The sequence below is a fragment of the Malaya genurostris genome, chromosome 2 (genome assembly GCF_030247185.1).
Source record: "Malaya genurostris strain Urasoe2022 chromosome 2, Malgen_1.1, whole genome shotgun sequence".
In the NCBI taxonomy this organism is placed as follows: domain Eukaryota; kingdom Metazoa; phylum Arthropoda; class Insecta; order Diptera; family Culicidae; genus Malaya; species Malaya genurostris.
In genome coordinates, this window is record NC_080571.1 from 333,175,262 (window position 1) to 333,198,761 (window position 23,500).

The window sequence follows — 23,500 nt, forward strand, 5'->3', positions numbered from 1 at the left end:
TTCCCGCATCATTGGCCATTGTCGTTTGTGGCCGCGTACAGGCTCTCCAGCCCGATCATAGGCCTGTACATTGCCTCCTGGCCTACTTGAGCATCCATCGAGTTTTACATCCCACCGTAGACAGCTGTTGTAAATTCGTTCCAGCTGCGTGTAAAACGCTTCCTTCTCGTTATCGGGTCTCGTCTCATGTGGACACGTTGATAATGCTGTAATTGAAGAAGCGGCCCTTGATCTTCATTATGCACATCCTATCACTGATTGGCTGCCACCCAATCACGCACTGGCGCATCTTGCCCACCACTACAAATTCTGGCCCTAGAACGTTGGTTGTGCCACAGCTCTGGTAGAAGGTAGCCGCTCGATGCCCACTTTTTCACACCTTCTGTCCCGTCCAACAAAGTTCCTGCAGTGCTACGACATCGAAGCCGCGGATTTGCAGCATTTGATCGTATCCTGGGAAGCCAAGCGTTTTGCAGTTCCATGTGCCAAGCTTTTAATCGTAGTCTTTTGTTCGTGGCCTAGGTCTTTGCCGATTATTCCGAGTCGTACAATTTAACAATTGTTTCGAGGATTGGAAAAAACGTTGGCACAAGTGTATTTGGGCCTGGGGCGATTACTTTGAGGGGGACGAAATAGATTTGGAAAAATAAATAAAGAATTTTGAAATTATGATCGAAGTCTTACTATTTTTTACCCACAGTAGTAATATTTGAAATTGAGAGGAAAATAGATTTTTTTTGTGGCAAATTCCCCAACAAACTGTAGGCTACTTATTGAATATTTGAATAATGATTCAAGCTTAGGAGAACTATAAAGCAGCCATTCCGGTTGATCACCTGTTGATATACGATAACTAATTCCACCGTCCAAAAAACGAAACACATTTCCCATAGGCATCGAAAGTTCAATTATTCAAACCATTCCGACGACTAACCAAGAGTGGAGCCGCGGCGTCCGTCTCAACACGAAGGCTCGCTCAACTGTCTAAATTTAATCATCTCACGCCATTCAACCCATTTTCCCTAAACCAAACCGAACCCCGACAACGGGTTCAAGTGAGTTTAGCCGCACGCGACAGCGACAAATTCCGAGAATTAGTAAACAACTTAAAAAAGACAAATTTCCCGCAGAGTAAATCAGGCCTAAAATAAATACTCAGTCAGTCACAGTCGGAAATGTCATCCGGACACGGGGCACCGCTATCTCGTCGGTGCACTTTTTATCGTTTCGTCATTCCGAAAAAAACAAACCGAGCCAAGCCGAAGAAGACATCTCGTCTCGAGTGCGATAAATTTCAGCGCATTTTTTTTTTCTGCTGAAGCCGTCGCTTTCTGGAGATGGAGATGAAGAAGGTAATTGAAATCGTATTTTATTTCCTCATATAGTGATTTAAATGACAGTTCTAATTGTCAATTGGAAAATGCCTACACGACCTTGATCCTACACGCAAACCGAACATTCGCACCTGCCTTCCGTCGCTATTGGAAAAATTTATCGAGTGTGAAATTTCCCATTTTCGGTGAACCGCGCTTCATAAAGTGTCGTTTTTTTCTAGAACGAACATTTTCCTCTCTTCCCATGAATAGCAGCGTCAAATGACGACAGGCAGAATTTTTCTACCGTCACCGTCATTGTGTACATTCTCATTTGTTGTGGTTTTTTTGCTGACTTCGGAATCATTCTCCCGAGTCGGCGGCATCTGTGAATGCAGTCACAGAAGCGGCATACTTTAAATAGAAAATAATCTGCGAACACGAACTCGTTTTTAGGTTTCGGATTTCCGATCGAGCAAACGGCAAACATCTTAATTTGTTCGCTCGATTGGTGATAGTAAGATAGTGAGTGAATCAAAATTAAGAGTTGCATTATGGGACAGATTTACATTTGGCTACAAAAATTTAAAAGTAATAAGAAATCTGCTATATGATTTATCTCGATTTCGTCTTCAAAATTCATGAAACGTCGAGATGTTTTTGTGTTTTTTTTTTCAAGGTTCCAGAGAGTTCACCTGGAAAACAATTTTCCGAGATAATACCAGATCTCGACCTGTCGTGCATTTCTTAGACAAAATAAGTCTTCCTATAGAAAAGCCTTGGCATTACATTCCGTTTGTGAAATTTGGCATTTCTGTTTCAACAACTGTTAAGAATCATTGCATGGCTAGTACTACAATTTTACTGACACTAAGAATCCTTCCAGGACGGAGTTCGAACGTACGACAACTGGCTTGTCATTTTGATATTTTCACAAATCGAAAGCGTTGCAAAATTATTGAAAATTTGATTTCTCATAAACATTTTTCTTGGTTCACTGTAGCTGTTTTAGAAATCAATATAAAGACTGTCCCAGAAAGTATGGACGCACTTCGATTTCGCTGTAAATAATTCACAAGTGTTAGATATTAAAATTTTATTCGATATACTGATAATATTAGACTACAACAACAGAATATTATTCTCAACATTTGCTACTTAGCCATTGTAGACTAGCTGGCACACCTTCTTGCGAACGTTCCTCATTAAATTCCGTACAGACTTCTTGACGACAAGTTTTGACACTTTTTTCCAATCTTTTTCGAACTGTTGAATGGTTTCGGCTGCCGAGACACGTTTACTAAGATGTGCCTTCGTTGATGCCCAAAATTCCTCAATTGGTCGAAGTTGTGGGCAATTTGGTGGATTAATGTCTTTTCGGACGAAAGTGACATTTTTGGTAGTATACCATTCTACCGTTGATTTCGAGTAGTGGCAAGAAGCAAGATCTAGACAGAAGACAACAGGATCCGTGTGGCTTCGAATCATGGATAGAATTCGTTTTTGTGAACATGGTGATGAAGGGTTTCGAAATCTTACCGCAGCTACAAATTGCTTGCCAGACCATAGCTTTCTTACCAAATTTTTCGACTTCAATCGATGTCTCGGACTGGTTTAACACTTGCCCTTTTCGCACCGTATAATATTGCGGTCCCGGCAAGGATTTGTAATCGAGTTTCACGTAGGTTTCGTTGTCCATGATTATGCAGTTCAAATTTCCAGCAAGAATCGTGTTGTACAGCTTTCGAACCCACGGCCTGATCGATGCTTCTTGTTTAGGACTACGTTTTGGTTGTTTCTGCTTCTTATAGGTTCGAAGATTCAAACGTTCTTTAGCACAAAGAACATTTGATTTCGAAATGCCCACTTTCTTGGCCACAGCCCGAACAGAAACCTCCTTCTTTTGCTCGAACGCCTACAGTATACGTTTATCCAACTGAGGGTTAGCAGGACCTTTTTTTCGACCCGTTTTCGGTTTATCCTCAAAGGTGTTATCCTCACCGAACTTCCTGATTGCATTTCGCACGGCTTTTTCACTTACTTTCACTCACCATTTTTGCTATCTTTCTCAGTGACAGTCCGCGTTCTGTGCACCATTTGTACACAATTTTTCAACGTTGTTCTGCTGAAAGTCCACGCATTTCGAAACAAACTAATGAAAACGAATAAACAACTGCACAAGTGGTTAGAGAAGAGTGTAAACAACAGGACGCAGCCATAAAAATTGACAGAGTCTGAACTATTTCCAAATGGCAGAGGTTTTTGGTTGCGTCCATACTTTCTGGGACAGTCTTTACATATGTAGTAATATCACGTTTATTATGCAAATATTATTTGAATAGTGAAAAAGTACGGGTGTGTAATGTCAGATACATAGCTGGATGTCATGAATACGAATAAAACTGACACGATTTCTTTACACTTTTGAATTCGAATTTATAGTTGATCGATTGTGTGAATTGCAAAACTTTCCCTCTCTTCACTACTAAAATTTTCAACGATTTTTGACGTCGATTATCTCATTTCGGATTTGCATATTTTATGGAAAGAAACTATCAAGATACTGTACAGGATTGATTTCTACCTTTTAGAAGGACCAAATTGTGCAATTCTCTACGATATTTAGCACAGTTCAGAACATTTATCCCGAACGATTTTCGCACAGCGAAAAGTGCACGAAGCAAATCAAATTGCTTTGGATTTTCACTAAACTGATGATTTCTACCTTCGATTTGCAAAGAAGTAATCTTAATTGTTCTTTAGATAAAATTTAGAGCCATTAGAACGGCTGATTTTATATAATGTTGTCCACTTTTCGTTTCTTGTTTTCTTTCTCTCCAATGCAAACCATCAGCAGCTGATGTAATCGTTTTTGCTTGAATTGAAACTAGCTTTGCGTACAAACCGCAACACATACGCTCGCAGTGCCAAATGATGCGAAACAGGTTAAATGCGTCTTCTCGCCACGCAGAAGGTGCGTTCTCCGATGCCGCTGTTAGAATGCGTCTTTTCGCCCCGATGTCTGCTTTCATCCAACGCACAAGAAGAAATGATCGATTTTCGACCACGGTTCCCCTTTTAGAACATTCAGTTGAAGATATGTGCCTGACTACCTCAAAATCGTCGTCCTTGCGCGAAAAACCCAAGCAAAAGTAAAGAGTTTTCCGCGTCGTTTAAAAAATTTCAGAAAACTTAATTTTTGAGTTGTTTGTGGTTATCTCACACTGTTCAAAATATTATCCTAAATTCCTGATCATATTTTTGATGAAATAGTGAAAGAATTATGTTGCTGCCTTTAATGAAAGTCTAGATATTCACGATTAAGTTCTGCCCATTCTTTCATATGGCTAAATTTGAAAAGGCGCCCCATAGTAAAGAAAGTCGTATTCACGACAAAACCAGTTTTATTCCACCATGTTTCTCTTTCATCGACAATCTCACATCAACAGTGTCACCAAAATCTTTGTTTTCTTTTTACAAAGATAATTTCTGACTCTAATTTGGGCTCATTTTTTACACCAATTTATTCAGATTGATTCAAGTACTTCACAAAACCATGCTTCAGCGCTTATATCACATATTCGGTAGTTAGTATCGAACGAACATAAAATTATCGATATCATATCCGAGAAAATTGAGCGACAATGAGTTTTGACGTTTACGTCACTTATACCATTATATATCCCTAACCGTAGGTGACAGCCATTTAAACTTCATACCTGTTCACTGAATATACAGTAAAATTAAAACAAGTCTAGGTTTGTTGAAATTCGAGAAAATTGTATCATTATATCTCCGGAACCAGAAGTCACCGTTATTTGATCTTAAAACTGGATCAATGCACCAATAAGGAGTGTATCGATAAGTAGTTAGCAACATTCAAACAGTTATTACTCTGAAATGGCATAATTTTTTGCAGCGTGTTTTGCGGTGAGATGTTTGTTTACATGTCAATAACAGCTGCGCAATCGATTGGTTTCGGTACGGCTTATCGTTTCAATGATGAGTCGAATTGATCCGGGAACGCAAAAGCCAACTCTGCACACTAGGTGCTCAGAAAGTGGTGTCACGTACAACGAATTTGCAAAACGGGTGAAAGTGCACCACATCAGTGTCAAAAATTTTATCGAGAAGTTCAGTAAGACCCTTTCCATGGAGGATTTGCCCCGATCCGGTAGGAAAACAGGTCCCAGCCAGCCCGGCCGAGTCTTAAAAGTGATTGAGTACATCAGGAAAAACCCATCGGCGTCGACGCGGGATTTGGCCAAGAAGTTCAACACCAGCATCGGGATGATTCAACGGATCAAAGTTCGGAACTCCATAAAAACGTACAAGAAACAGAAGGTGCCGAAAAGTCCCTGGTACAGCAAGTTCAGGCCAAAACAATAGCGCGAAAACTGTATAACCGGATTCTACAGAATAAAGACGGATGCATCCTGATCGACGACGAAACCTACGCCAAGTAAGACTCTCGAGCGCTGCCCGGACCGCAATATTATACGAAATCGGTGTACCAGGACCTGGACGACGCTGACACCACGGTGGCGATGGAAAAGTGTTGGCCTGGCAAGCAATTTGTACCTGTGATTTGTGGTCGTCGATTTTCTTCACGAAGGGCACAATAAACGCCAAGGTGTACGAGGAAGAATGTTTGAAGAAACGAATGCTGCCACTGTACAGAAAGCATAAGGCTCCTCCTCTCTTCTGGCCCGGTTTGGCTTCAGCCCACTACGCCAACTCCGTTCTACAGTGGTTGTCAAAAAATAATGTACAATTCGTGGAAACGGACATCAACCCACCGAACTGCCCGGATCTTCGGCCAATTGAAAGGTATTGGGCAATTGTCAAGCGGCACTTTCGGAAGGAAGGTACTGTGTTCCAAAACATGCAGGGGTTGAAAAAAGCTGGACAGCTGCAACCAGGAAAGTCACAAAAGTAACTGTGCAGAATTTAATGAAGAATGTCAAGTCCAAAGTGCGAACGTTTCACAGAAACTAGGATTTTCTTCGATATAATCAGTGAAATGCATAAAAATGTAATTTTTCTACAATATATCGAAAACTGATGTCTAAATATGTTTTTTTTCGCTTTTTTATTCAATAATCAATGTTGCTAACTACTTTTCGATACACTCATTAGTATCTTTAAAACGAGCCTAAATTTATAAATATCTGTTCAGTCCTTTTGGAAAAAAATTAACGGTAAAAAATCATTGAAAGGTATACGCACATACACATACACACTTTTCGATCTCGTCGAGCTGAGTTGAACGGTATATTATACTATGGATCACTGAGGTTACGTTCGAAAATTGGGTTTTCCAGCAATTCTGTTACCATTCTGAAGAGAAAGACAAAGCAGTTCATTGTATAGAAACAGGAAAATGTATTTGGGCATAAACTAGCAGAACTTACAAATCATATACCATTCGACTCAGTTCGTTGAGATCACAAAATGTCTGTGTGTGTGTATGTATGTGTGTACGTAACAAATGTCACTTAATTTACTCAGAGATGGCTGAACCGATTTTCACAAACTTAGATTCAAATAAAAGGTCTTATGGCCTTATACAATTTCCTTCAATTTCATTTGAATCCGACTTCCGGTTTCAAAATTACAAGGAAATATGTGCAAATTTATTAAAAAAATGCGCACTCAATTTTATCGGAAATTTCTTAACCGATTTTCACAAACTAGAAAGCAAATAAAAGGTCTTAAAATGCTTTAAAAAGTCCCCGGAAAATTGATCCAGATCCGACTTCCGACTCCGGTATTACAGTGCGATTAGTAAAAATTATCAATTTCATGAGTATTTTTTCACAACCGATGGTTCCTGGTTCCAAGTTTTAGGTTTCAAGGTTTTGACCGAAAATAGTGGTCAAAAAGTCTAAAACGAGACTCACTCAATTTTCTCAGAGATGATTGAATCGATTTCCACAAACAGGCTCAAATAAACGTTTCTATAGTCTCATAGGTTGCTGTTTAATTTTATCCGGGCCTGACTTCCGGTTGCAGAACACTAGGGTAAAGTGTGTTTAATCATTTAGTGCGACGATGCAAAATAAAGAAAAATTCTTATTAACTTGACATGACTGTTTACAAATTGACAAGGTTATGTTAGTTTATACCCAAAATGTTTTATATTTTATTCAAGATTGAAAAAAAAAATTCTTCGCAGAATCTTCTAGTGATATTTTTGAAAATATAAGTAATATGAGAAAGGCACCATTACAAATTTTAGACGAACTTCTGACTAATACGAAAGTATAGTTGCGGGGGACATCTCCAATACAAACCGTGACCATTAGTGCGCTGTCAAAATAAGCAGTGCCTCAAAATATCAAGTGAATTTGTCGCTCGGGATACATGCTAGAGGGGACCCATCTTCTAGATCAGTGATTCCCAAAGTGGTCCCTACAACCAGAATGATGTGATTAATAAATCAATTGCATTCTTGTGAGATTTGTGAGTAAGAAAATGAAAGTGAGAAGATGAATGCTTAAGTGGTGTTACGGCCGAAAGTTTGTCAAATAAGAATAAGTGAAAAAGTTTAAATGTTTCGTTAGAAATTCAAATCATGTCTTTTTCCAAATTCAGTCCATACAAAATACAGAAAGAAAATTCTGGTCCAGGCTCAGAATTCAGAATTAGAATCCAGGTCCACATTCATGATTCAGGGGTATGCCTCGGAATTTTCAGTATTCGAGACCAAAATCTTGTTCAAATACAGAATTAAGGTCCAGAATCCTGCTTCCCGGATCAGAATTTAGGTTCAGATCCAAAATTTCCTCAGGAATTCAGATCCAGAATCAAGTCCAAAACTGAAGTCCAGATCCACGTTCAGAATTCGGGTACGGAAATCTATGAAATTCGAGCCCTGAATTCGGATCCCGATTTCCGCTCAGGAATCCAGGTCCATGTTCTGAAACTAGATCCAGAATTCAGGTGAAGAGACACGATTGAGAATCTACTTTCAGGCTCCAAAACTCTGTCAGGAGTCCAGTCCTGAATCCAAATCCGAGATCAGGATTCTGACCCAGGACCAAAGTCCAAGTCCAGGATGAGAATAATTTTCCAGAATCCAGAACCAGAGTCCAGGTTCAGGTAAAAACTCTGTCAAGAATTTTGTTCCAGAATCTGGGTCCAACTTCAGATTTTATATACATAGGTCAAAGGTTGAGGTCCAGCATCTCGTTCCAGACTAAGAACTCTGGACCAGAATCGAAGTTCCGAATTTAAGTTCAGAATTCAGATCTCAAATTCATATTCAGAGGTTAGGTCAAGTTACTCCATTCAGGTCCAAGTTCTAAATCCAAGCATAGAATACGGGTTCAGGGTCTGAATCTTTATCCAGAATGCAGGTACATAACTCAGATCCAGAATTAAAGTCCTTAATCGGGTAACAAAATTTGGACCCAGAATCCAAGCCCAGAGTTCTATTCCTGAATTCAGGATCAGGATTAGAATCCAAATTCAGGATCAAGCTCCAGGTTCGCGATTCTGGTGCATGTCAAATTATCAAAGTAAAAAATCTCGTTTAGACTCCTGAATCCAGGGCTGACATTATGCATCTCGAATCGAGTTGCTCGAAACGATTATTTTTGAAGTCGATTCGACTGAACTGAGGCATTACGTATCGCTTTCGACCTCGTGATCGAGATCCTAACAATGTGGTACTAGATTTCGACTGACACTGCTCGAACTGTCATAACCAGAGATGCCATTTATACAGATTTATCTGTTCTATACAGATTTTTACATGCGCAAACAGATTTAATACAGAGTACAGATTTCTTACAGATTTCTTAAATTTAATACAGATTTATACAGATTTCACCAAAAGTATTAAGGAAAAAATTAAACTATCTATTAGTATTTGAGCTATCTATTAGTATTTGATTGCAATGACGAGATAAACGTTTAGGAATCAACGTACAAATCACTTTTTAAAAAATTTATATTTTTTGTGCAGATATTTAATGAAGAACACTGAAATCCATTTATATTAAATTTTGTAACTAAATTGAACTTAAAAGTTAGACAAGGCATCATGAAACACTATTGCCAGACTGATAGTTGTATTACCTGACTTGACGTTCCATACTGGGTTTTGGAAATCCATCTCAACTTATGAAGTGAACATTTTCAAATTAGACAAGTATATGGCACCATAATTCAATTGTTGTTGATAGGAAAAAACTACAAATTTTCGTCGATGAATATAATATAAGATATGAAATTTAATCTACCACTCTATAACCATAATCTATTGGAATAACACCTTTTAATATAATTGTATTGTAGAAATGTCATTTTATTAGCGAATACAGATAAATACAGATATTTTATACGAATCAATACAGATTTTCTATGAAAATATCTGGCATCTCTGGTCATAACATACATAGGTTAAAAAACCCATATACATTGCAATCATGAAAAAATTAAACTGAATTATTGTTTGAGTATTTTCGATTACATTAATTCAGTTCAAGTACTGTAAAGAAGCAAACTGTTTGTAATACTGCGGTTTTAAGTTGCCGCACGAAATTAACATGAACACATTTCTGAAATTTAAATCAAGAAGCAGATTCATTTCCACTCCATTTGAAAACGTAAAGAATTTTTTCAAGCGTGTTCTTGTACACAATTTATCGATGAACTTTTAAAATTATAATAAAAAAAATTCTGTAGTTTTCATGTATTGTTTCAAGTCTAATACAATTTACGTCATCCATATGTGTAGTTTTAATCAAAGGCTTGTAGGTTTTGCAACTTTCTTTGTAGTATTTTATCATATTTATTAGGAGATATTGCTTTAGCTAACATACCAGGAGCAACCCATTCTTTGTAGTGTTCATAATCTATTTAGGTACTAGAGTCAAATACACGCTAATAGCACGAGAATGTGATGCTTTTTGCATATTCTAAATACTTTCAAGGTGTTTGGACAAATTTTTCAATTTACTTGAGTTAGATATATGGGTAAAAACATTATTTGCTCATTGTTATCGATCGAATAAGCTTTTTCTTACAATCCGTTTGAGCGACGTTTTCTGTCCACAGGATTCAGAAATTTTATTACAAACTACAGTTACTGGGCATAGGTTAGTTTCGACTTACTTTTGTTATTTTAAGTAAACACCACGCAGTTTTTAATTAATATGCTTTTTAAACGGTTCGACTTGTACATAATATGCCAAACACACAAAATATATATAACGATGTACAAAACAATGCATTAAAATTAAGATTATCAATACTAATATGTTTATGAAAATCTAAGATGTTATCGATAACTATCTAAATAAAAAAGAAACGTATTCGAAAACTCATAGTCGATAGTAATAAGGCTTTCGACCATTTCTTATCGAGTTCAGTCGTTTACGAGCTCGATTGTTTTGGTTCCATAATGCCAAAACTTCTCGATAATCTAATACTTCTTCGAGTGAAGTCGAACGAAGCTCGATGATCGACTTCGAATCGAGAACCATAATACGAAACGTGGTCGATTCGATAAAATTTCAGTCGAATCGAGATACATAATGCCACCCCAGTTCTAGAATCCTGCTACAGATTTAGACTTAAAATCTTTGTCAGTAGTTCAAGTCAAGAAACTAGGTTCAAGTCTAGAATCCGAATCCATGCTCAGAATCCAAGTGCAGATTTCTGCTTCAGGTTCAAAATTTTTCTATCAGAATTCTGGTACAAAATTCATGTCCAGATTTAGTATTAGGAATCAGAATCAGTCGGGCCCTGGGGTTCAGAATCCTAGTCTAGGTTTAGAATCTCTGTCAATAAGTCAGGTTCAAGTTTAGAATTGAGGAATCTTAGAGAACTCAGATCCAGAATCCAGTCTGAATTCACAGTCCAAGGGTCAAGAATCCAGAAACAGAACTCACGTCCACAGTCTAGGTTCAAAGTTTAGTTTCCGAAACTCTGTAAAAAGTTTGGAAAACTGAATTCTAGTCCACAATCTGAGTCCAAGCCTATGTTTCGAATTCAGGTTCAGAATCTAGGTTAAGGTCTTTGACAGGAGTGACACAATCCAGGTCTAGAATCCAGATTCATGTCCCGAATCCAAGTGCTGAATTCTGCTTCAAGTTCATCCATATCCGGATAGAGAATCTCAGTCCAGAATCCAGGTTCAGATTCAGTATTCTGATCCAGAAACCTTGTTCGATAACCAGATCCAGTGTTCTGGACCAGAATCTAGATATCGCTTAATTATTATTGAGTGAGAGGACTTGCGAGTTTTCTTAACAACTATAAGACCAAATATGTGAAATTTGATCTTCTGTTTGAACAGACTTTTCAGCCAATTGAAAGCGTACAGACCAAATTGCATGACTTGGGCTACGATCCTACTGACGAACAAACGACAACTGGTTTGTAACAGTTCGGCTGAAAAGTTCGTATCGTTTAATAGAAACACACATTTTTTTGCCAAAATTCGTTTTTATTATTCAACATAATTGCCATCAGAGGCGATACAACGATTATAGCGATCTTCCAACTTTTCGATACCATTTTTGTAGTACGATTTGTCCTTTGCCTCAAAATAGGCCTCAGTTTCAGCGATTACTTCTTCATTGCTTCTAAATTTTTTACCAGCGAGCATTCTCTTGAGGTCTGAGAACAGAAAAAAGTCACTGGGGGCCAAATCTGGAGAATACGGTGGATGAGGAAGCAATGACACGGTGCATTGCCTTGATGAAACAAAACTTTTTCTTCTTCATCTGAGGCCGTTTTTTTTAAATTTCGTTCTTCAAACGCTCTAATAACGCTATATAATAGTCACTGTTGATGGTTTTTCCCTTTTCAAGGTAGTCGATGAAAATTATACCATGCGAATCCCAAAATACAGACTCCTTAACCTTACCGGCCGATTGTTGAGTCTTTCCACGCTTTGGGTCCGGTTCATCGCGTGCAGTCCACTCAGCTGACTGTCGATTGGACTCCGGAGTGAAGTGATGGAGCCATGTTTCGTCCATTGTTATATATCGACGAAAAAATCGGTTTTATTTCGATATAACAGCTCCAAACACTGCTCAGAATCATCAATTCGTTGTTGTTTTTGATCGATTGTGAGCTCACGCGGCACCCATTTTGCACAAAGCTTTCTCATATCCAAATATTCGTGAATAATATGTCCAACACGTTCCTTTGATATCTTTAGGGTGTCAGCTATCTCGATCAACTTCACTTTATGGTCATTGAAAATCATTTTGTGGATTTTTTTTCACGTTTTCATCGGTAACAGCCTCTTTTGGATGTCCACTGCGTTCATCGTCTTCGATGCTCATATGACCAGTACGAAATTTTGCAAACCACTTACGAATTGTTGCTTCGCCCGGTGCAGAGTCTGGATAACACTCATCAAGCCATTTTTTGGTATCGGCGGCACTTTTTTTCATCAAAAAGTAGTGTTTCATCAACACACGAAATTCTTTTTTTTCCTATTTTTCACAATAACAAAAGTAGCTTCACTCAAAATGCAATATCTCACAAACTAATAATCAGACAGCTGTTAAATTTATACACGTATCTTTTGAAGGTTGGTACTAACCTTCTTTTCGTGCGTTCGGTGGAAGCAGACGTCGTGGGAGTTGAACCATCAACCAGCAGCGACGGAGAGTGCACCTTTTGCGTGGTTAAAACCTCAAACGCTCAGGTAGCAACTCTCATTCGCTTGCTGGCCATCAAGACGAGAAGACTGCCATTGCGAGAGTTAAACCACCAACCAGCAGCGACGGAGAGTGCACCTTTTGCGTGGTTAAAACCTCAAACGCTCAGGTAGCAACTATCATTCGCTTGCTGGCCATTAAAACGAGAAGACTGCCATTGCGAGAGTTAAACCATCAACCAGCAGCGACGGAGAGTGCACCTTTTGCGTGGTTAAAACCTCAAACGCTCAGGTAGCAACTCTCATTCGCTTGCTGGCCATCAAGACGAGAAGACTGCCATTGCGAGAGTTAAACCATCAACCAGCAGCGACGGAGAGTGCACCTTTTGCGTGGTTAAAACCTCAAACGCTCAGGTAGCAACTCTCATTCGCTTGCTGGCCATCAAGGCGAGAAGACTGCCTTCGCGAGAGTTAAACCATCAACCAGCAGCGACGGAGAGTGCACCTTTTGCGTGGTTAAAACCTCAAACGCTCAGGTAGCAACTCTCATTCGCTTGCTGGCCATCAAGACCAGAAGCCTGCCATTGCGAGAGTTAAACCATCAACCAGCAGCGACGGAGAGTGCACCTTTTGCGCGGTTAAAACCTCAAACGCTCAGGTAGCAACTCTCATTCGCTTGCTGGCCATCAAGACCAGAAGCCTGCCATTGCGAGAGTTAAACCATCAACCAGCAGCGACGGAGAGTGCACCTTTTGCGTGGTTAAAACCTCAAACGCTCAGGTAGCAACTCTCATTTGCTTTTCGGTAGTCGTAACGAGAAGTTCAAATTTCAGATATTAGTTCCGCAATATAGGTTTAGTATTCAGAGCCTGCGTGCTGAAACTGTATTCCGGAACTAATTTCAGTTTCGAAATTGCAGTTCTAGAATTCAAACTGGATTCTGAGTCTGTTATTGGTTCTAAATTTAGTTCTTGAACTCAGGGTCCAGTTCTTTATTCCAGACTTCTTCTATTCGGTTCTTTTTAGAACCATAATAATACTCGTAAAGAATTATGCGGAAATTTACTTTACTGTACTCTATACAACTCATACTGGTAGTCATGGCGGTCTTCAAGTTTCAGAGCTTAGTTCCGGAATATGGGTTTAGAATTCAGAGTCTGCGTGCTGAACTAACTCAACTCGTCACTCTTCATCACGAACGCTTTCATAAAAAGTTCTTTTCAGAGCCACCATTTTTTATTATAATGAACTATACTGCTTATTTCATAATATTTAATTGCGTTTCAGAATGTTTAATGTAACTAATATGTAATTTAGTCTAGGCGCATCGTTTAAATTTCTAGTAATGAAAGAGGGGAAAGTTGCACAATTCAAACAATCGATCAATTACCAATTCGAATTCGGAAGCATAAATAAAGCGTGTCATATTCGTATTCACGACATCCAGTTATGTCTCTGACATTACACACCCGTACTTTTTCTTGTAACCTATTGCCCGTTTATTTATGCTATCAGCAGTAAAAAACATTACCGAGATAACAGGTTTCGTTCAATTTCGTAATTCATTTTGGGCTGATTCATATGAATGTCCGATTGTTTGTTAATTACTTCTATCTACATCAGCGACGACCAGTTCTTCCGGTATTCGTTGAGCAGCGGAAATGTATGCTCCCTCCCCCTGTCCGTCGTGTTGATTCTTTGGCATGGCACGTACTTTCTGTTTGTCGACTGTTGTTTCTTTTCTTCTCCTCCGTCTTCGTGATTTGGTTGCCGTTATTTATCCGGTTGATTGTTGAGCTGACTCGAACAAAAGTCGAAGCGTTTCATTCAAGCAATTTGTTTCTGTAAAATGCTTCAACAATATTGAGTACTTAGGGAACGACTTTGTAGCTTCGTGCGACATCCCGTAAACTAAGCAAACTAAGCAACATAAATAATCCTCAAAGCACTTAATACTTCGCAGACTTTACGACTCCAACGCCGTAAACAAGTAAATGCAGTACTCAATATTTTAAATTATTAATTCTTTTGCAACGTCCCCGGTGCTTCAATATTTCATACGCTCCCAGCCACTGTCCCGGTGGGTGCACCGAAGAAAAATCTAAAATTTTAATACCTTTTTCTTTACGACCACTTTGCAGTGAAAATAACATTTTCCCGGTTCCAGTGGACTTCAATCTGCAGACATAAATAAAACCGTCCTTCCTCCTAACGCGTGCACCGTTAGAAACTACTAACACCGGACACTCATTTCTTCCGGACACTTCCAGCTGTCGAAACCCCTAGCAAATCTGTCGCTACTTGCCGAGACCGGCCGAACCAAGGACGGCGTTGACAATTTCAAAGCCCGAAGGGCGGCAGGCAGTGCAAGTGACCCCGACGCGAATATTTTTATGGCACAACCACTGATTGTCGTCATTGTGAACTTTTTTTTCCGTTGTGTCCGTGTTAAGAAACAAGAATAAACAACAGTAAAAAAAGCCATCAACCGAGCGGGAAGGACACGAGCATGTGATAATCGTCGCCGATCCTGACACCGCCAACGCAATATTCTGGATACTTCAGCGGTGCCCACCAGTACAAAGGATGGTTTATATGCTGAACACGTTCGTAAATTGTCTCTCCGTGTTCCTGGTTGGTCGGAAAAAAACCCCTGACAGCTCCCAAAGAGAGTAAAAATTGTTACTGAAAGGAAAACGAATTAAAATCTGTCGTTTAATGGGACAGCCAATGCCCCACTGATTTGGTTTTCCCGCTCCAATGTTTCAACAATTTAAACAAAATGATTGCTCTTAGATATCTGTTATCAGTTAGCTAAACACAATCATTTCCAAAAAAAAAACAAATAATAAAACTCCTAATGTTTTTGGCTGGTTCTTGCTACAGTTAGCCACTGAACCATGCCCAGACGGAACGCCTACGAGCTTGCCAAGGGAAATGTCATTTTTCGATGGAATTTTCACTCCTCTGTAGTATTCCCTTATGAACGGCACCGGACATGTCTCCGTTTTGTTGCTGGCACTGTTTCGTTGGAACGGAAAACCCGGAACGGAACATATTTTCAATTTTATACCATCGTGCGCATCGACCGCCCTACCATGTCTGGCACTCGACAGATCCGATAGGACGAGGCAAAGAAATTTTATTGTTTAGTTTTTTGCTCGCTCTGCATCCAGCCGGAAAATGTGTGACATGTCAAAATGTGTGATAAATGTGTCGTCGAGTACCTCTGCTAAGCGACTTGTTCGATTGGTGCGACATCGGCGGGCCAGTCTGGCAGGACTCCGACGAGACAATTATTTTTATGTTTTCTACGAAACACCGATCCTTCCTTCGGCAATCCAATCCAGACAAATCTGGTTTGACTCGAACAGGACATCTGAAACAATTTGTATTTTTTTTTCTTTTTTTAGGCACCCGGGTGGCAGCATGCGATGACCCATAAGTAACGACCATCCGAACGGACGCACCATTTTCCCGGCTAATCTCATTAGGAACGTTTCGGGAGCGATCCGGTTAGTAAAGCTACCCCATAACAAACAATCTCCACACAGGAACCCAGGACCAAGCGACGAAAGAAGAACATCTAAATTTATGCAAACTGACAGGTCTTATCAACGGCAGACAAGTCCCCGCCACCCGGATCCCGAAAACACAAGCAAACGGACAGATTCCACGCAGCGAGAAATAATCCCTAATAAGATAAATAACTTGAGGATAAGCATCTGTCTGTCTTGCGGGGCTGGTGGCCTATTTTGTCAGTTCGGTTAGCAGAGCAAGTCTTAAATGTATTCCCGAAACGAATCACGCTTGACCCAACAAGAGCAGGAGATAAACAGTCCGGAATTTTTTCTGAAGGTAAATGTTTGAAGAACTTCTTAAAGAATACCTGAAAGGATATCAACATGGAAACGTCGGTTAATACTATTAGACGAAACATTTCAAGAATCAGTAGTCACCTGGGTGGAAGTGGCTTCTTTTGTTCGGCAAAAACGACGGTTGTTCGAAGAAATCCCAATGCAATCCAAACAATGACATATTTACAAATATTTTCACAACACTTCACAACTGCTACAAAATAAATGCTTTTCTGCAGAGCACAATTTCAACTTTTTCTCGAACTATTACTATTACTCACGAAAAACGTTAAACAATTACACGAACTGGACAAACGTTTAATCACACAAAAGAAATTGGATTCAATAAATCAGAGATGCCAGGTAAAAATTTCAAAAATCTTCAGACAGGGTTGCAAAAGTCTGTAAATCCGAAAAAAAAATCTGCAGTCAGCATGCACGATGTAAAATACCCTGGTGATCACATTTTTCAATGTGTTAGTGCGGTTGTCATTTTATTTTGGAATAACAGAGAGACATGAAGAAGAAAAAACATAAACAAATGACGATCCGGGAGTTGCTTTTATGAAAATATTTAGAGTTGGTTCTGTTTGCGAAAATATCGACTTCACTGTCATGCGGTGTTTTGTTCCGGGATGTTTCAATCGTTTTCATCATCTGCATTTAAAATGCCACCCACAGCACAATCACTCCATTATTCATAATAACTGTAATAGATATCACAGCTCGATCCGCCAAATCCTTCCTCCAACGAAATGAACAGAATCGGATGTGTGTAAAATTTTCTATATTTCGACGTTACCTTGCAAGCCCTTGAAGAAAAAATGTCCAGATTTTCAATTAGTGCCAAAGATTCGCCAGACTGCGCGACAACTGGAGTAACTTAGAAGTGAAATCCTGATCTTAAATGGTCGTTTGTTTATGTTTACATGCTTGAATCCCGGCGCGCCATACTTAATTTCGTGAGAAAATTACCAACACAACCAAAACTGTCTTACCACGCCACCAGTGTATTTTACGTCGTGGTCAGCATGTACTTCTTGCTGGCAGCAACGACGAGGTTTCATAGTTTTTTTATCCACAACAATTGAATTGTAATTCCAAATATTTATCTAGTTTGAAATTGGTGACTTTATAATTTGACATGGAATTTCTACGCCCAATATTCAACGTCAAGTCGATTCATACAACTCTCAGTTTGACAGTAAAGTTTCATGATGCCATTACTTCCTTGAATAAAGTACTGTCTCTGAGCGTATCTTTATCCAATAAATCATCTTTTCTGTTAGTTTTTCATTCATTTGGTTTCTCCAATATATGTTTCCACTCAGTCATTGCAAAAAAATTGAATATCAGTTCAAATTGGTTTCAAATTATAATATAAATGGATTTCACCGATTTCCATATGAATTTGTGATTTGTCCGTTGATTGATAGACTTGTATATCGCAACTAAAATCAAATACTAAGAGATAGCTCAGACAGAAAAGTTAATTTTTTTCTTTCTTACTTTTAGTGAGATCTGTATAAATCTGTATTAAATTGAGGAAATCTGTATAAAATCTGTACTCTGTATTAAATCTGTATGAGCATATAAAAATCTGTATAATACAGATAAATCTGCATAAATGGCATCTCTGATTGGCACATTGCCGCGAAACTGAATTACCGGTAGTGACACCTGCCAATGAAAAATGGAAGCAAGAAAAGGAGGATTCTTTCGAAAATTTTCATGTCGACAGTAGTGATTTGCAACATTTTTATCGTTTATTTAATAATACAAATAGATATTAGCAAAAAAAAGTACACTCGGAGTAGAACAAAATCGATTTCAAAGTGATTAGTACTACTTTTTTCAGTGTAAACTAGTGTAATGTTGATTTCTTGAGTGTAATGTTGATTTCTCGACTACTAGAATGTATAGCGACCGAGTACCATTTATTTTGAATACTTTATCTGTTATTTCCAGGCATTTTAAAAATGCTATTAAACCAAGTTTAATGTTCCATTCTAAATAAACGCTAGTTTTCGCACAATGAATTAAGATAAACATTACCACCTCAGAGTAAAAACCTTTTATTCAACTTCTACTATGATTTTTCAAATGAATTTGCTCATGTTTATAAGAAATCGTTGAAAAGGTGGATTAATTAAAAATTTTCTTGAGTACTAGAAGGTATAGCGATCGAGTACTATTTTTTTTTGGATACTTTATTTGTTATTTCCAGACATGTGAAAAATGGTATCAAATCAAGTTTAATGCTCCATTCTGAATAAACGGTAGATGTCGCACAATGGATTAAGATCAACATTGCCACCTCAGAGTAAAAACTTTTTCTTCAACTTCTACTTTGATTTTTCAAATGAATTTACTCGTTTTTACAAGAAATCTTGGTGTGGTGTAGTGATTAGAAATTTTCCTACCGATTTGACAGCTCTTGCTAAAAGTATCATCTCTAAACAAGCGGCGCCTCTACATTTCAGTTTTGCGACAATATGTCAATAACGTATGACAGGCTACACTGACTTGGCGAGCAACAAAAAAAAACATCGCGACAATTTCAAAAGTCTGTAAATTTTGACGAAAGCCGGCGACAAACTCGATTTTCAAAAGTCTACGAAAGTCTACACAACAAAAAATGTCTGCAGCACTCAACCCGTGGACAACTTGATAGCTCCCATACATCGAGAATGTAAGTAAAAGTTTTGGTCTCTGGTTCCACAATGGCGTCGTAAATGGAATAACATTTGGAAATAACGTAACGTTAAGGAATTTATTCTACTGAATCTTGAAGAACAATACTATTAATTTGCAAACCAAGATTAAATCTATCGTTCCCTTATCTTTATCCGAGTCGTTAGAAGATCATCCAGTGATAACAAATACTCCTAGAAATGGCTACTAATTCTTTGCGTGTTCATTGATACGATAAATACGTTAGGTATTCTTTATTCACAAAACAAATTTCAAATAACACTGCATTTCTAACTCTATCAATTACTATTAATAGTTATCTTTTCAGAACAAAGAGAAAACGTTGGGCAGAGTGAATTAAAAGATAGAAAAATTACAAAATAGGCCTGTTTGTTGATTTATGACGGGTATTATGGATGAGTTTGTTGCTATGCAGCGCTGTTAGAAAAAAATTGCTGTATTTTCATTTTATTCAGGAGTTCTTGCGTGAGTCACAATATGAAAATTACGCTCCTTTTAAATATATTGCTGGAACCATACACAGTACCCGTAAATAACGTAATGAAGTACTGGTTTCTCTTGTAAACTTTTTGTATCGTAATTCATTACACCCGTATTATTTAGGACACTAGCGCTGTCCTGAATTCAGTGGAACACATATGAAACAGGCTCATGTCTGTCAGGTTGTGTATGGGTTGGCAGCACTATGTACGAAATCTGCAGATTTACAAACAAATCTGCAGATCTGGCACCTCTGCCATAGACAAAAGACACTTGCAGCGTTGCCAGGTTGCCAGATTCACCTGGAAAATGGGAAATTTCTTTCGCTTCACCAGACACTCCCCATAATAAAATAAACCATTGATTTTACAGTATAAACAATTGATTCACAATTAGATCTGTGGGTTACAATACATTTTAATATATCTTGACAAGATTTTTTTTTATTTCCAACGGTTCAATATATTGTTTCTTCGATTCTACAATTGAATTGATTGTACACGTGGTGTTTCGAACTAGAGTGACGACATCTCATCCGTAATTTTGGCAACAATTCAAAACATTCGATTAGCTTTACATTGAATTGACAGGTCGTTTGCTCGTTTGGAACTGGGAGCTGTCATTCCAAACGAACAGCTGTCGCCACTCTGATTACAGTCACTCTATTTCAAACAATATGCAAACTGTACATTTGATTGTTTTCCAAGAAAACATGAATGAGAAAACTTTATGATTTGAATTGTTACGATACTTAACAACCTATACATTCTATTGTAAAAAGCATTGTCACAATTGATTGAAAAGTGTATAACAATACATTAAAATATTTTTCAATGGTCAAAGCAAAATTGTGGAAGGTTTTGTAACAGCTAGTCTTAGAGTTTTTCTATATTTCAAAATTTTTTGTTTCGGGTAGTGTTAACAACATATAGCAAATTTGAAATTTACATAGGATTTTGAAAAAAAATTTTCCAGCCTGTATATCTGTTATCTGTGGTTGAACCAAAGATAAACTCAAGATTACAATGTCCCATACGATCCATCGAAAAATATCGGATCAGTAATCGTGAACCAGTGAACTTAGTAATACTGTTCTTTTGTTGACCCTTCGATAAACATTTGAAAATGACGGTAAAATTCCATAACAACAGAACAAGTTTGGAAGGAAGTAAACATATGTAAACATACCGAACAAAATATGTTGTAACATCCATCCACTTTAGTGTTTCGTAAGATAAGAATATTACAAATTGAACAGATTCTTAGCAATAATTCAAATTGATTTTTGTTTTCATGTTTCAAAACCCACTCGATATGCAGCAAAATAACGCGATTTCTTTCATATTGCAACTTGAGATTAATTCTACATAAACAAACATTGTCATAGTTACGACGCATGTAGCGATTCGACGTTTGTTGTTTTGTTTCAAATAATAATTGAACTGCAATTGACGGTGAACCGAAATCATCGAGGGGTCCTATTTGAATGGTACATGAGAAATCATAGACCATTCCATCTTGAGTTTATCTTTGGTTGAACCTTCTTCTGTCATTTTCGATTCTCAATGCTTCGGTTGAATATCGACAATACATACTATGGAATTTTCATTGAAAACCGCAAATGACTGAAAGGATAAATGAGAGAAAGAACACAATTATGAAACTACTGCTCCACTTATGTCATCTACTGGACATGGATCTCGTTCTCATAACTTGCAAACGCAGCTGAGAATGACATATATTTCTCGTCATTTTTGTATATTTTAAATCAATGAAAATGAATTTTTTCAACTTTACTAAATAGTTTAAAAATGTCTATAAACTTAAAAATAAGTCTGCAGATTTTAAGTTCTCTAATCTCTATGAATGAACGCAATTGGTTTAGCAAGCTTAAAAAACCTCGGTGATTTCAAAAGTTTGATAAATTCAACAAAAACTCTGAGAAAAATGAGATTTTTAAAAGTCTGTAACTAAACCATATCTGCTGCAAATTTTAACAAGTTTATAGTCAAATCTGCACACCTGGCAACTCTGGGCAAAAGTGTGATTAACATCGAGGGGCGCCAAAGTTCAATGTTATACCGACGACACGACCAGGCACTTCGAAGAAAAATCGGAATGAAAAGTGTTCGTGAGCGATTTACCGCCAGTTACCACAAATATAGCGACCCCTTGATGACTATCAAAATAAACTTCTTGAGCAACACTGTTTAAGTTGCTACGAACTAGTAACCAAGGAGCCCCATGATAAATAAACAAACCAGTCGAGAATGTTTTGAAATAGTTTTTTAATTTAAATTTTGTGCCATCAGCGTAAAATTAAAAGAACTCAGAAACCAAGATTGTGAAAGTTGCACGAGACACCGCGAGCTATCGGCCGGGGACTGGTACCCCTGAAAAATTTAATTATTAAATACGACAAAGTTAGACGATTTCACAATACGCCAGGTACGAGGAAAAAATTAATAATAATTAAAAATAACTAATATATAATTTATCATGAATTACAGAATTATCCTGCGCCAAAGCACACGTTCAATAGTTGATAATGAACGAATTTTAATATTAAAAGATTTATTCATCTATCAAGTGAATGTTACAACGTTTTTTTTGTATTCGCGCCGACCGGAACAATATCCAAATCATACACTAAATGTAGTGCTACGATAGACAGGCTTCATTCTATATAATCATCATGTTACGGCCTATGTTCTGCTTGAGAACCTATTATAAAATTATTTAAAGTAAATTAGTTTTTACAGGTCATAATTCTGATCAGATCACATATCCTAAAAAAACTGGTTTCCCGTGCTTTTCAAGAGTCTTTCATGTTCATCAGATTTTTCACCCACTTTGCGATGTAAAGGAGTTTTTCGAATGTCCAAAATATGACGGAGTATTGTATTGTATTGTATTGTATCAGTGTATATGTAGCTGATTAGAAACTTGGGTTGAATGATTTGGAAAAATTTCAGAAGTGACGAATATACATAAATATGATGAATACTTTAGAAATTCATTATAAAAGAACAAACATGAATTCTATTTATAAGTGTATTCGCATCTGCATATGAAGTGCGATTGCATCTCGTAGAATAGTACTGATATACCGGATTGACTCAGCTTTGTCATTCATATTTCGGTACTAAATCATCAGATTGATAATAAGATTTATTATGACGGATTCAATGACTCTTGCAGTTTGCTAACATTTTAAAACTCATTTATTTAGTTTGCTAACATTTTAAAACTCACGTCATAGATCTGATCTGAAGCCTGATTACGTTGAATTATTTAACAAGTATCAACGGATATTGAAATGTTATATGAAACCGACAACTTTGTCGCGAAATAAGGATCTTCCACCCGTGGCAGCTTATGTTTACATTCCTCAAGTCTTCAATATGCAGTAATCATGGTTTTGGTAACTGTTATTCAAAATCAACAATTCATCAACTTGTGTTGCCAGTTTGAATAGTTTTTCAGGAGATGTCATTTTGACATTACCA

The 23,500-nt window shown here is 37.7% G+C and overlaps 1 protein-coding gene across 6 annotated transcripts in view; it reads right to left on the minus strand.

The window, feature by feature from the left end:
- Nucleotides 1-23,500, minus strand: part of LOC131431632 (CUGBP Elav-like family member 2) — an 849,840-nt gene that overhangs the window by 299,683 nt on the left and 526,657 nt on the right. The gene's annotated exons all lie outside the window — the stretch shown is intronic.